This window comes from Pituophis catenifer, unplaced genomic scaffold (genome assembly GCF_029215685.1).
Source record: "Pituophis catenifer annectens isolate HBS135680 unplaced genomic scaffold, rPitCat1.0.hap2 SCAF_14, whole genome shotgun sequence".
Classification (NCBI taxonomy): domain Eukaryota; kingdom Metazoa; phylum Chordata; class Lepidosauria; order Squamata; family Colubridae; genus Pituophis; species Pituophis catenifer.
This window is the reverse complement of record NW_027256894.1, coordinates 20,769,686-20,785,405: the sequence shown is the minus strand read 5'-3', so window position 1 is coordinate 20,785,405 and position 15,720 is coordinate 20,769,686. Positions and strand designations below refer to the sequence as shown.

Below are 15,720 nucleotides of genomic sequence, written 5' to 3'. Positions count from 1 at the left end.
CACTTAACGAACGTCAACAGCAGAAAGGTTGGGCTGCGACCAGTGGCCGTACGTGGATCGGGAGAAGGGAAGGACCGTTCAGAATGGAAGCTGATGGGAGATCTGGCCATCCAAAGCCAGTGGGTTGGATTGTAAGCGTCGCGCACAAAATTGTCTGCTACAACGTCCTACCTGTCAACGACTACTTCAGCTTCAACCACAATAATACACGGGCAAACAATAGATACAAACTCAAAAGTAAACCGCTCCAAACTCGATTGCAGAAAATACGACTTCAGCAACAGAGTGGTCAATGCCTGGAATGCACAACCTGACTCTGTTATTACATCCTCAAACCCCCACAACTTTAACCTTAAACTGTCTACCGTGGACCTCACCCCATTCCTAAGGGGTCTGTAAGGGGGCGTGCATAAGTGCACCAGCATGCCTTCCGTCCCTGTCCTACTGTCCCCATTTATTCGTACTCATTTCCTGTGTTCATCATGTCCATGTTTCTACTTGTACCTGTTTTCTCTTACATGTTTGACAAACTAAATAACTAAAAATAAATAAAGAAAATTGTGCTCTCCTTATCTTTTGTTTGCACTCCAAAAGAGGATTGCATAAAGGCAAGGCTGGGAAATACACCTCCCTCCCGGCCAGTGGAAATGGGAGGGCCCTAAAAGAGGAGCCACCATGAGACACGGCCTAAAAAAAGAATCTGAGCAGTTACTATTCTGTTCCGTCAAGTTTTTTGATCACCGAAGGCCCCGGTCGGTACTCCAGACGGACAAGAATTTCTGACTTCCGTCAAGCATTCATCAACCTCTGCTTTGGAAAGGACCCAAGAAGAGGCTTGACAAACTTCCGAAGTGTGAGTACGAAACGACTTCTGAGTTACTACAAGCTTAACTGCGGTGGAAATTCCGTGCTGGATGTCACCCGTCGTTCTTCCTTGAAAGAAAGTAGGGAGTTACAACAGGAGGGGAAACCTTTAGAAGCATTTTTTCTTTGTGTGTCTTAAACATTTTGTGGCCAAACTTCACCCAGGGGGATCTCCCTGGAAATCCTGCGGTTTTGATTTGCATCGGACGCAAGCTTTCTCTGAAGTCATACCTGGGCTGGGTAGAGGAGTTTTATTTGTTCTGTGACACAATCCTGGTGGTCACTGTGCACAGTCCAGCCAAAATGTAAACATTATCCACTTTTTTTTGGGGGGGGGGGGTTAAGAACTTTGGAACATTATATTAGCCCATATGTGATTGCTCAGTTCGTAAGTGCAATTTCAAAATACAGCCTTGGTAATAACTGAAGGCAAGAAGAAATGTGGATGGTACAGTTTTCTGGATGTTTTGTTAACATCCGTGAAATAATGGATAGTTTGTGGTGTGTCTAAAAGCTCGTATTTTAATTTAATCAGCGGAGTAAAGAAATTGATTCAGTTCATAGAGCCTAGCCATGCTTTAGAGAGGGCAGAAAAAAACTTAGGAGAAACTTTCTTCGACAGAATTTCATCTTATTCAAAAAGTTCCCTATCACCTCCTTTTTTTTTTCACCACAAGAAACAAATAGAATAATTTACAAGAAAAAACAAGTCTACTTCGTGTTCCACTGATCTTGGCTGGAAAACTATGATTTGTAGAGGCTTCAGGAATGTTGTTTATTTTTAAAATAATGTTGTAATAGGCTTTTAAGTGGGACAGCCACTGAATAGGATTTGCAAACTTTAATGGGGGAAATTTTGACTTTTCAAAATGTCATTGAGCTGTGATTCCCGAAATTATTTGGCACTGAGTATTTCCCTTAGACAGCTGGAAATTGCAAGCCATCGACATGTAAAGGAAGGCAATTTCCTTCTCCTTGTTCTTTGTGCTCACCTGTTGTGTTTGTGTGTATACCGTATGTTCAAATGGCAAGACAGAGCAATAGGAGAGCTTACACTCGTTTGTTTCAACAGGATTTCTTTGTCCTTTTTCTTACTGAGTTTTTCTTGCATAATTTTTCTCTGGTTTCATTTGATTGGCCTTTTAATTATTTTTCTTTAGTTCTAGGTTATGATTGCCTTATTTATACACTCAAGTTAGTGTGATTTCCCGTGTTATTTTTTTTATACATTATATGCAAACGTGAGCATCTTACTAAACAAAATGCACAGGGACAGTATATGTGGTACCTCGCTCAATAGCAGTAACTGTGAGAAGGATCTTGGAGTCCTAGTGGACGATCATTTAAATAGGAGCCAGCCATGTGCAGCAGCTGTCAAAAAAGCCAACACAGTTCTAGGCTGCATCAACAGAGGGATAGAATCAAGATCACGCGAAGTGTTAATACCACTTTATAAGGCCTTGGTAAGGCCACACTTGGAATCCTGCATCCAGTTTTGGTCACCACAAAGTAAAAAAGATGTGGAGACTCTAGAAAGAGTGCAGAGAAGAGCCACAAAGAGGATTAGGGGACTGGAGGCTAAAACATATGAAGAACGGTTGCAGGAACTGGGTATGTCTAGTTTAATGAAGAGAAGGATCAGGGGTGACATGATAGCAGACTTCCAATATCTCAGGGGCTGCCCCAAAGAAGAGGAGCAGGGTCCACCTATTCTCCAAAGCACCTGAAGGCAGGAGAAGAAGCAATGGGTGGAAACTCATCAAGGAGAGAAACAACTTAGAACTAAGGAGAAATTTCCTGATAATGGGAACAATTAACCAGTGGAACAACTTGCCTCCAGAAGTTGTGAATGCTCCAACACTGGAAGTTTTTAAGAAGAGGTTGGATAACCATTGTCTGAAGTGGTGTAGAGTTTCCTGCCTAAGCAGGGGGTTGGACTAGAAGACCTCCAAGGTCCCTTCCAACTCTGTTATTCTATTCTAAAGGGGAGGGGAATCCTATAAATAATGAATTTCATTACAATCTTTGTACATGAAATACGGTACTTGTGTATCGTCATGGGCTGTGTAGGAGATGCTTCTGATTCAACTGTTCTATTCAAAGCATCCCAACACAATAGGATTTCTGGCTAATGTGATTGTGTAGCTCGGGGACATTTGAAACCTTAATATAAACATGGTCCCTGCGTTTCTGCCAGGGGTTATTGAAAATTACAAAAGTATTACAGTTTGGGGGCAGAAAAAACAATATGACAAGAATGCTATCTTGAGCTGCAATTATCTCTAGGAAATGTATGAACTTCTGGCTTTGGGCATCTCATCTCAACTTATGGACACATAGAAAGTTTCCATTAGTCATAGGATCGCATCTATGGAGATTCTCAGTCCTCCAGGTCATGGTTGTCCCAAAGGTGCTTTTTTCAAGAGGCAACTGGACTTTCTGTTTTTTTTTTCTTTGAAGACATTTCACCTCTCATAGAAAGGAGCTTCTTCTGAACTGAAGAACTGAAGTCTGATGGTTCAAAAATAGCCTTTCTTCTCCAATAGTGGGTATTTTTAATCAATGGAATGGCTTGCCTGCTAGAGTTGTGGTGCTCCACTGCTGCGTTGTGCTCACTTAGTCATTACAAGACACAACTAGTCCCAAGCAAACCTATTTTATTATTAACAGCCGAGTATTACTTCATTCCCAGCTTAGTCCAAATTAATTGCAAAACCAAGTCCTTCAGAAGAAGTCCATCGGGCTTATCACAAACCTTTATCTTCTTTGGCACCCTGCCAAAGGCCTTTCTTGGCAAAGCCCCACGAAGTTAAGAAACAAGAGATGCCGACTGGAAACAGAGTTAGCAACGTTGCTTTCCTGCAAAGAGCCCTCGTGCCTTTGCTCCTCTTCTAAGCCTTATGGGAGTGGCCAATCATCTCCAGGCCTTACTCCCGAGTCGTCCCTTTAGTTTTAACTGTTCTTGCCTTCTGACAGCTCTGCGCATGCGCACACTAGGAACAGGCTCCTCCTGTTCCTCTGCCTCTCTGATGTCCGACTCTGGAGGCTCCGGAGTCCGGGCATAACTCCCAGATGGCCCTGGCCCCATCTCTGCCTCTGATGTAGAGCCCTCGTACGGGCCTTCCCCAGCCTCCAGGACTGGCTCATTGTCCTCCCCAGCCTCCTCACTGTCCGACTCCACTGCCAGCTCCGCAGGCTGCTGGTGGACCACAACATGCTGGAGGTTTTTCAAGAAAAGATTGAACAATGTCTGGGATGCCATAAGGTGAGCAGGGGGTTGGACTAGAAGACCTCTAAGGTCCTTTCCAGCCCTAGAACTCTCACCTTCTATGATTCACAAGAAAGTCCAGCTGCCTCTTGAAAAAGCACCTTTGGGATAGTCATCGGATACCTATACCATCTATGTCAGGGGGTGAACAAATATGGCAACTTTATGACCTGTGGACTTCAACTCCCAGAATTCCTAGAGCCAGCCACGCCAGGAATTCTGGAAGTTGAAGTCCACAGGTTGTAAAACTGTCATAGTTGCTCACTCCTGATCTATGAATTTACAGTGGCATATTTTTTTAAGGTCCATTTTGCTTGGGTCAAGTACTACAAGTAGTCCTCGACTTACAACAGTTCCCTTAGTGACCGTTTGAAGTTACAACAGCACTGAAAACAGTGACTTATGACCATTTTTCACACTTACGACCGTTACAACATCCCCATGGTCACGTGGTTTACATTCAGATGTTTGACAACTGATTCCCATTTATGACGGTGTCCCGGGGTCACAAGATCCTCTTTTGTGACCTTCTGACGAGCCAAATCAATGGGGAAGCCAGATTCACTTAACAACCAGGTTACCAATTTAACAACTGCAGGGATTACGGTGGCAAGGAAAGTCATAAAATGGGGCAAAACCTGCTTAACAAATGTCTCCCTTAGCAACAGAAATTTCGAGCTCAAATGTGGCCGTAAGAAGAGGACTGCCTTTTATGCTGTTCTTAATTTACTAGGCGACTATAGCTTTCTAGTATTATACAACGTTTGGCTTATACCTAGAAGCTTATTTGGCTTATACCTAGAAGGGAAATGCTATTAGAACAGAAAATATCATACGTGTTTTGAAAAAGACATTCGTAGAAATTATGGTTCCCTTTAATGAAACATTCTCTGGCTATGAAAAATACATGCTTTCGGCTAAAATTGACCTAGAAACGTTATCTCATTTATCTTTTTTGATTTTATGCTCTGGAGCAGTGTTTCTCAACCTTGGTAACTTGAGGACTTCCAAGTCCTAGAATTCCCCACTCAGCCAAATCAATTCCATCATTAACTGTGACCTGATCTGGGGGTTACAGACAGTCCTCACTTAATGACCAGTTGCTTAGCAGGCCTCCCCAGAGCTATGTAGTTCTGACGGCCGCACAACCCTTTTCCCCCACCCGCAGTCACTTGACTGCATTTTTGGGTGTCTGGAAATTGGCTGGCATGTATGATCATTTGTAGCATCACATGACTACAATTTCTGGCGGTTTTCTTTGCCATTTCCTGCCAAAAACACCCAATGAAGAAAGCAGGTTCGCTCAACAACCGCCACAAAAAAGGTCCTAAAATCAGAAGGGCTACCTGGTGATCTGCTTAATGACCAACTGCTCAATTATGATTGTTCAGCCAAGGACGACTTACCTAAGCAAGTTTACAACTAGCCAAACTTAATAATAATAATAATAATAATAATAATAATAATAATTATAATAATAATAATTATTATTATTATTATTTTATTGTCATTGTACGTGTATACACAGTATACCCCTACAACGAAATTCACTTAACACCCAAAGACCAGGTCCAACACACATAACAATCCCCAAACACGCTCCCACCCACCACAGATTCCCCACCCCTAAACCACCCAAACATCCACACAACAGACCAAGTAATGCTGTCCAACAGCTCACTGGTGGTGGCCCTTTAGTTCATTGTTGAGGGCAATTATAGCTCTGGGATAAAAACTATTCGGAAAAACGTGTGGTCCGAGTTTTAATTGTTCCGTATCTTCTGCCAGAAGGCAACAGTCCAAAAAGATTGTAAGCAGGATGGGAAGAGTCTCTGAGAATGTTATGCAACTTCCTCAAACAGTGAGATGCGAAGATGTCATCCAGGGCCGGTAGCTGGAGTCCGATGATATTCTGGGCAGTTTTAATGATTCTCTGTAGAACTTTTTTATCCGCTGCAGAGCTGCTCCCATACCATGCAAGAATGCCGTATGTCAGGACACTCTCAATGGTGCTGCGATAGTCAGACAGAAGTAGATGCTGAGATAGATTTATCTTCCTGAGCATTCTCAGGAAGTACAGCCTCTTCTGTGCCAACCAAACTGAACTCTTCCTTTCTTCCTACTCAAAACAATCACACCAAGGGAGTCAAACAGGAAGCAAAAAGCTTGCAGAAACAGCCACCCTGCCGAAAAGGAAATAAGCTGGCACGAAGAAGTATTTGGCTGCCCTCATTTGTCATTAACACTATGGGCACCTTTCCAGAAAGGATGTGTTTCCTTGCTATGAAATGATAGCCTGAGTGCGTTTATCTCAAGAAATCAACAGCATCTGACAGAGAACTGTACGAAAGTTAGTCCTTGACTTAACGACTGCAATGGAGCCCAAAACCTCTGTTGCTAAGTGAGGCAGCTGCTCAGTGAATTTTGCCCCATTTTACGACCTTCCTTGTGAATCACTGTAGCTGTTCACTCAGTCACACGGCTGTTAAGCAAATCTGGATTCCCTTATTGATTTTACTCGTCGGAAGGTCGCAAAAGGGGATCACGTGAACCCCAGAACGCTGCGACCGTCATAAATGTGAATCAGTGACCAAGCCGCCTGAATTTTGATCATGTGACCCTGGGGATGCTGCAACGGTCGTAAGTGTGAAAAAAGATCCCAAGTCGCTTTTCTCAGTGCTGTTGTAACTTCGAACAGTCACTAAATGGATTGTTGTAAATTGAGGACTTACCTGTATAGGGTCACCCTATTTAAATCAAGGCAACTGGACTAATATTTGTTGAAACTGAGAGGTTTTGTTCCTTATCCAAGTACTGTAACTTCTCCAATCAAAATGAAAATTTGGGTAGGCGGAGAGTAGCTGTCTATGTAGCAAGAGTTGGTTCTTTCCAAGGACTCCCTCCGTCTGCCTGCCCAGATTTTATTTTTGACTGAAGAAGTTACTGGAATGAGTTAATGAAACCTCTCAGTTTTAATAAAATGTAGTCCAGTTGTCATGATTTAACCTTTTAAGATACTTTCGGCCTGGACGATTGAATCTTCATTTATCCCAAAGGTGTTTTTTTTTTTTTTAATTTGATTTATATGCCGCCCTGCTCCGGAGACTCAGGGCGGCTTACAGTGCGTTAAGCAATAGCCTTCATCCTTTTGTATATTTTATACAAAGTCAGCTTATTGCCCCCACAAACTGGGTCCTCATTTTACCTACCTTAGAAAGGATGGAAGGCTGAGTCTACCTTGAGCCTGGCGAGATTCGAACCCTGCAGTAATTGCAGGCAGCTGGTCTTAAGCAGCTTAATAACAGGGTGCCTTAAACCCTTGTACTACCAAGGCTCTTTTTTCCAAGAGGCATCTGGACTTTCTGGTTTTTCTTTGAAGACGTTTCGCTTCTCATCCAAGAAGCTTCTTCAGCTCTAAAGAAGCTTCTTGGATGAGAAGCGAAACGTCTTCAATGAAAAACCAGGAAATCCAGGTGCCTCTTAGGAGGGAAAAAAAGCACCTTTGGGACAACCATGGTCTGGATGACTGAGAATTGAAAACCCCTGATATTGCATTAGTATTGCACTATACAGTACAATTCAATATAGTTACTGCTCTGGGATAGAAGCTGTTTTTCAGTCTATTTGTCCTTGTTTTTATTGTCCGGTACCGTCTGCCAGATGGTAACAGTTCAAAAAAAGGGTGCCCAGGATGAGATGGATCTTTAAGAATGTTTTGAACTTTGACTTCCTGTATTACTGGAGAATAATGAAAGGCTGAGGGTTGCTTTTTGAGATTCTGTTCGTAATTTGTTTGTTTGTCCACAAACCATCAGGAAATTTTCGTCTTCTTGGTATATAATGCCATTTAGCTGCCTCAGTTTCTCTTCTGATGAACAGCAGGAGGGGAAATGAGGAGAGGCCCAGTTAGCAAATCACTTTCCTTGGTAAGGCTGGTACATTTCGGAAAATATATTGCTTTTCTCTTTCTCCAAGCAAAACCTAGAATATTGAAATTAAGCTATTGATTTTTTCAGCCTAGCTTGGGCACATGGAATAGGCCTTGCTAATTGGGGCATGATGAAGTTTTCACAACTTAAGCTGTGAAAACCTGATCATGACCCAATTAGCAAAGTCTGACTGGAGTTAATTGACTCATTAGTTATTTGGGCAATGTGTAATGAATGGCAATGAAAATGGCCAAAATAGTTTTTGAACGCATAGCAAGAATCAATAAACACACATACACGTGCATACATTGGAGTTGTTACTTTTTTCCCCTAAAGATAAAGAAAACATGAAAGGAATATTTAAATAAGCACCATTGCTTATTGCCTTAGTCCATGTCCAGCAAGGGAGGGAGGTAATTATGATTCTGATTCTTTATGCAAGGAAGAATAAAAGGCCGGCAATTAAAAACTTCTGAAAAATATCTTAATTGATACTACCTTATAGAGGTAGTTCTCAACTCACCACCACAACTGAGCCCAGAATCTCTGTTGTTAAGTGAGACATTTGTTAAGTGAGTTTTATGATCTTTCTTGCCATAGTTGTTAAGTGAATCACTGCAGTTGTTAAGTTAGTAACACAACTTGTTAAGTGAATCTGGCAACGGTCCTAAGTATGAAACAGTTGCCAAGTGCCTGAATTTTGGTCCCATGATCATGGGGATGCTGGAAAGGTCGTAACTGTGAAAAACGGTTGTAAGTCCCTTTTTTCAGTGCCATTGTAACTTTGAAAGGTCACTAAATGAACTGTTGTAAATCGAGGACTTGTCAATTAATCCCATTTGGTCCCAAAAGTTGATAATTCTAGAACTTCTAGGACTAAAGGAAGACAGTCCTTCCAATTTTGCGGCCTCATTTGTAGAACTGAAGCACAAAATGTTATTTGCAGCTATTTGCTCAGGGGGGACAAAACACCTTGTGTGTGTGTGCGTGTGTTTGTGTGTGTGTGTGTGTACCTCTTTCTCAACCTTTCCTTAATACCTCACCGACTGGAGAGAGCCACACAAACCGTCCCACTTGCAACGGGGACAGAGGATGCAATACATTCCAGTAGTAGTTGGCAAGAGTTTATTTTTTGGTTGTCAGTAGCAACTGATATTTGCAGATGTAAGTGAAATGCATTTTTCTTCCGGGGAGTTTAAGAGAAAGGAAGGAGATTGAAAAGGAAAGGTGGGGGGGGGGATAAAGCTTTTTTTAAAAAATTTACTCAACCCCAAAAGCATTCTTCTCAAAATAAAATTCAGTTGGCATTTCTGTTTAAAAAAAAAAAGAAAAAAAAAGCTTCACATTCACACAGCTACATTAGCTTTGTTTGTACTATTAACAAGGAGAGAGCGAGAGAGAGAGAGAGAGAGAGGTAGGTAGGTAGATAAAGATAGACATAGACAGAGATAGGGATAAATCGATGACCGATTGTCTCATTGTTTGATTGATATAGACATAGACAGACAGACATAGGGATAGATCAATGATTGACTTATTGTGATAGGTAGATGATAGAAGATAGATAGATAGATAGATAGATAGATAGATAGATAGATAGATAGATAGATTTATTTATTGGTTCGATTTATATGCCGCCCTTCTCCGGAGATTCAGGGCGGCTTACAATGCGTTAAGCAATAGCCTTCATACTTTTGTATATACCTGCTTAGTAGGGCTTTCGCCCCCCCCCAAGCGGTGTTCTTTTTTATACAAAGTCATCTTATTGCCCCCACAAACTGGGTCCTCATTTTACCTACCTCGAAAGGATGGAAGGCTGAGTCAACCTTGAGCCTGGTGAGATTTGAACTTGCAGTAATTGCAGGCAGCTGGTGCTACTTAACAGCACTTTAGTCTGCTGCGCCACCAAGGCTGATTCCAAAGCAGCATCCCTAGAACTAAAAGGAAGGTACCATTTTTGGCAACCCAGGGCATCTTCAGTATCAAAACACTGGCAGTGTCTCCAGATGGTACATTCCAGATGCGGGGAAACTGATTTTCAAGACTCCCAGCCAGCATCTGAATTTGGGCAAACGAGTGTAAGAACTGCATTTCTTCATCCCTCCTTTTAGTATTTCAACAGAACTACCACCCATCGGTATGGATCAGCGTTTCTTATTAACTTCAGCAACTTTTAAGGTGCATGGACTTCTGGGAGTTGAAGTCCACAGGTCTTACAGTTGCCAAGGTTGAAGAGCCCTGCGACAGGCAAATACATGAATTAACTTCAGGGTTTTAGGATGTATTTTCTTGGCTGGCGATACTCAATGAACTTGCCTCAAACTTTTTTTTAAAAAAAAATCCTGCTGTTATTATTTATTTAAAATCACCACAGAGGAAGTAGAAGCCTCAATAGTAAGAGGGTGATTGCGGTAACAGCAATGCCCACTTTGTGCAGAAATGTTTTCCCTGCCAAGGAAGACTCGACCTTCTCCGTGTTGCAACCGTAACAATGGGACACAGTCACTTCCCAAAATGTCTTTGCATGTACAGAAATAATCTTCACAACTCTCCAAAAGCATCATAGCCTCTGAGGGGGAAGCTGTTCCCGCATCTCTGCCTGAAATTAGCCTGACATTTTTCCTATTTTTGGTCTTGAGATCCCATTCCTTAAGGAGGTGGAAAGCTGCAGTTCCCATTTTCAAATTATTATTATTATTATCATTTTAAAAAGCAATATTGCATGTTAGAAAACAGTTCCCTCATCCAATTGGCATTGACTGAAATTTAACTTCAAAAGCATAAAGCGACCGCTCAAACGGAGTTAACGCTGAAGAACTACTGCCTTGTCAGAATATACAGTATATATGTTTTTACATCACAACATCACAACAAAGAGTGCCAAAAATAATTACACAGACTTCAAAGACTGCTTCCAGGGAACGTATCCATCTATTCAGTGGAAGGAGGAAATTAGGACAGAAACAGAACACTTGAGGGTAGAAAGACTATTGTGAATGAAGAATAAGAAGATATGCCAAAGTCAAAAGGTGGTTTTTAAAAATAGATGAGCACCAGGCTAAATGGATCCATCCATACTCAAAGCATTTCCACATCTCCATGCATTCCACACCCATAAAAACTGACCTGAGATGAGACTGCTGATCCATGATGATTATCTAGGATGGGCAAATTCAGAAGCAACTTTTATGTCCATAACTCTGCTAACAGCAAAAGAAACTCCTTTAAAGCACTTTAAAGTTATGTAATATTGTTGCATGGCAGGGGGTTGCAAAAAACTCAACTATCATGGCCGGGAAATTTCAGAATGGAACAGAAACAGAATAAGAGAGTTGGGGAGGGACCTTGGAGGTCCAGCCCCTTGTACAAGCAGGAGACCCTCTACCATTCCAGATTAGTGGCCATCCAGTCTCTTCTTAAAAGCCTCCAGTAATGGAGCACCCACAATTTCTGGAGGCAAGTCGTTCTACGGATTAATTGTTCTGTCAGAAAAAAAATTCTCCTTAGTTCTAGGTTGCTTCTGTCCTTGGTAGGTTCCCATTCATTGCTTCCTCTTCTGCTTTCACGGGCTTTGGAGAAGAGGTTGACTCCCTCTTCTTCTTCTTCTTCAGTTTTTTCCCGAATGCCATCACTCTGCTAAACAAATAATTCCCTCAACACTGTCCAACTAGTTACTAAGTCTGCACTACTATTAATCTTCTCATCGTTCCCACCACTCATCTCCTTCCACTTATGACTCTATGACTGTAATTTTGTTACTTGTATCCTTAGGATTTATATTGATATTGTTTCCTGATTGCTTATTTGTACCCTATGACTACCATTAAGTGTTGTACCTTATGATTCTTGATGAACGTATCTTTTCTTTTATGTACACTGAGAGCGTATGCACCAAGACAAATTCTCCAATTACACTTGCCCAGTAAAGAATTCTATTCTATTCTATTCTATTCTATTCTATTCTATTCTATTCTATTCTATTCTATTCTATTCTATTCTATTCTATTCTATTCTATTCTATTCTATTCTATTCTATTCTATTCTACTCTACTCTATTCTATTCTATTCTATTCTATTCTACTCTACTCTACTCTATTCTAATATGGTGCCTGTTGTGTATGAAGTACTAATACTTCACATGATCTTGAAGGTTCCTTCTCCCTCCAAACGAATGCTGACCCTTTTCCTAGATCAGGTCATTTCTGGAAGTGGATACCAAGTAGAGATTTGATATGGCCTGCATGGAAAACAAAAGACCTCTCAAATCAGCACGTTTTGCAGATCCTTGTAATCCAGCGTTTCTCGACTCCAGCGACTTTGCGTGTGGACTTGGCGGCTGGAGAATTCTGGGAGTTGAAGTCCACACCTCTTAAAAGTTTCTGAGGTGGAGGAAGACTTCTATAGGTCACAGTTGTCTATGTGACTGGCTCTTTGGAATCCTGGGCAGAGATTTGTCTTAAATAACCAAACAAAACTTTTTTTTTCTTTTTTTTTAAAAAGTTTTTGGTAATAAGGATCGAAGTGGAACCTTCTAGGTACAAGAAATGGGCCCCATGAATTGTTCTTCTGTATATAAATAAAATGGCTCACATATTAGGAATGGTTGATCCAATAAAATCTCAGCGCAGCTGGATGTAATCCATCCATCCATCCATCCATCCATCCACTCTATCATCTATCTATCTATCTATCATCTATCTATCTATCTATCATCTATCTATCATCTATCTATCTATCTATCTATCTATCTATCTATCTATCTATCTATCTATCTATCTATCTATCTATCCTCTCTCTTGCCCTTTCCATCTCTTTATCTCTCTCTCCCATCCATATCTATCTATCTCTCTATCTCTCTAATCTACCTACCTACCTACCTATCCTCTCTCTTGCCCTTTCCATCTCTTTATCTCTCTCTCTCCCCCATCCATATCTATCATCCATCCATCTATCTATCTGCCTGCCTGCCTACCTACCTACCTACCTACCCGCTCTCTCTCCCTTTCCATCTCTTTATCTCTCTTGCCCATCCCTCTCTCTCTCTCTCTCTCTCTCTCTCTCTCTCTCTCTCTCTCTCTCTCTCTCTCTCTCTCTCTCAACTTCTGCAATTAAGTAAATTATTAAATAGATTGCATGCTGGTTTTATCTGCATGAAGACAAAGCTCTTTGCCCACAATTACTTTTAAAAGATTTGAACAATTTTATTAAACAATGGTCAATGGTTTTTTTAATAGGAGCAAACGTCTCACGTTCAATAGATACCTGCTATTCATACCGTATAAGCATAGTTATTGTGAAGTAACCTAATTTGATGTAGTTGGATTTTCGGCTTTATCCTTAATCAATATAACTTTATTGTTTTGAATGATACTTTGTAGTATATAACCTCAATAGAACACGAATTGTTATTTGTAACTCATTCTATCCTTACTATGATAGACTAAATACGGTTGACAAAAAATCCTTTTAAAATATTTATTACAAGTAATAAAACACAGTTTGAATGCTCTGAAACACACAACGCGAACAAGGAAAAGCCTAGGGATCAGCAAACTAACACATGCAACAGGTGAATAGCACATGCCCTGATTTCATAGCTACCTGTCTCAAAATAACTGCAAATTATGCACCTTTTTAAAGACTCCCAGCTGATTCGTCATAAAATAAACCCCCAAAACGTTTTTCTTAATTTCTCGGATCCTGACAAGTTTGGGAAATCAGAAATGTATCATTTTGCTATTACGATCCAACAGAATATCCTTCTGCACAACCTCTACCCATACGTATGTCTGTCTGTCTGTCTGTCTGTCTTTGGTTATTCGGGTTTTCTCCTGCGTCCAATTTTATGCGGGAGAAAACCCGAATAACCAAAGACATACATACAAACACCCGCGAAAACCTCAGAAAATATATATATATATATTTTCTGAGGTTTTCGCGGGTGTTTGTATGTATGTCTTTGGTTATTTGGTTATATATATATAACCGATATAATAATATATATAGTGAAGACTCAACCATCCAGGCCCAAAGTATCTAAAAAGGTGAAATCATGTCAACTCGTAAACTTTGATCCATTTAAAGGTTAAAAATTTAATCTTTTAAAACCCCTATCCTCCTTTCTTCCACTAATGGGTCAAAAACGACTAGGCTCCTAAAAACGTATATAACATCTTGGCAAATTTTCAAGCTTTGAAGACCAAGTCTCTTGCTTAATTAGAAAAGTTTTTATCCTCGTCCTCCCCCAAATTCATAAGCCAAGCTTTAGCCTCAAAAAACCGCAATTAAAATAATTTCTCGGAGGTTAAATCTTTTCCATGCACCTAGAAAAAAGATTAACACGAAAACCTTTAAGGTCTCGACAGACAAACCCCACCAATCGTTTGATAGGAGCAGAGCTCAATTTCTAATTCAGAGTGTAAAGAATGCATAGAGGAGGACTGTTAACGTTTCAACACGCACAGAGGGCAGTTCCTCCTCATCTTTTCGGTCGAGGGTACCTCATCTTCTCTTTGAGGTGTACTAACTCTATAACCAGAATATCTGGTCAGGAAAACAAATTTGAGGACAGCCGGTCCCCTCTTGGGAAAAAGCTCTTTTCCTCTTGCAAAAAAATAAATAAATAAAAACAAATGCATGTTTGTAAACATTTGGAACTCAATACCGGAGCAAAGGAATATAATAATCGGCGCTTTTTCCTAGGCTCCCCTAGGAATCTGCGGCTTTAAAATAAAAAATTTCAGAGATGCACTGCCCCCATCTTCACCTCTGCACCGGGTTTTCATGGATGGGAGAAGATGTTTACCTGCACATGGGAAGAGCATGGATGAGAAAGGGCAGGAGATGGGAGGGAAAATCCATGCCCCCCCCTCACTCGGCTGCAGGGGAGGTCTTCCTATATGAGAGAAAAGCCTGGTTGGAGGAAAAGTCGGGAGCCCCCGTGGGTGACTTTATCCGGGAAGAACCGGCTCCTTCCTCTTCCTCCTCTCCAAGCGTGGAAGACGCCACTGCTCTTACTCAGCTTTTTACAGGAGGGATGCCCTGCTCTTCAGCGCAAGAGGTCTCCCCCCCCCACTTCCCCTTCCTGAGTCCCCCTCCCCTTGAATTAGGAAATGCCTGGCCTCCCCCACTCCCACGGCCCAGCCTTGAGACTGGCAGGACCTCCCTTGCCCAAGCCCACAGGCTCTCGTGCCCGGCAGGGACACTGGGGTGGGGGACAGGGAGGGAAGGAGGGTGGGTGGGATGCTTTGCTGGGGCTGAAAGGACCCCCTTTGCTCCTCTTTCTCCTTCTTTGCTTCCTTCTACTCTCCTATTCCTTCCTTCCTTCCTCTCTCCTATTCCTTTCTTTCTTTCTTTCCTTCCTTTCTCCTATTCCTTCCTTCCTCTCTATTCCTTCCTTCTTTCCATTCCTTCTTTCCTCCCTCTCCTATTCCTTCCTTCTTTCTTTCCTTCCTTTCTCCTATTCCTTCCTTCTTTCCATTCCTTCTTTCCTTCCTCTCCTATTCCTTCCTTCTTTCCTTCCTTCCTTTCTCCTATTCCTTCCCCCCTCTCTTCTATTCCTTCCTTCCTCCCTTCCTTTCTCCTATTCCTCCCTTCCTCTCTATTCCTTCCTTCTTTCCATTCCTTCTTTCCTCCCTCTCCTATTCCTTCCTTCTTTCC

The 15,720-nt window shown here is 41.5% G+C and overlaps 1 protein-coding gene across 3 annotated transcripts in view; it reads left to right on the top strand.

Annotated features, from left to right (window-relative positions):
* Positions 1–647: 647 nt before the first annotated feature.
* NRG4 (neuregulin 4) overlaps positions 648–15,720 on the top strand; it is a 48,507-nt gene continuing 33,434 nt past the window's right edge. For all 3 annotated transcript variants that reach the window (XR_011601040.1, XM_070953617.1, XM_070953616.1), the window contains exon 1: positions 648–853. The gene's annotated coding sequence lies outside the window, so the exon portion shown is untranslated. The remainder of the gene's footprint in view (positions 854–15,720) is intronic.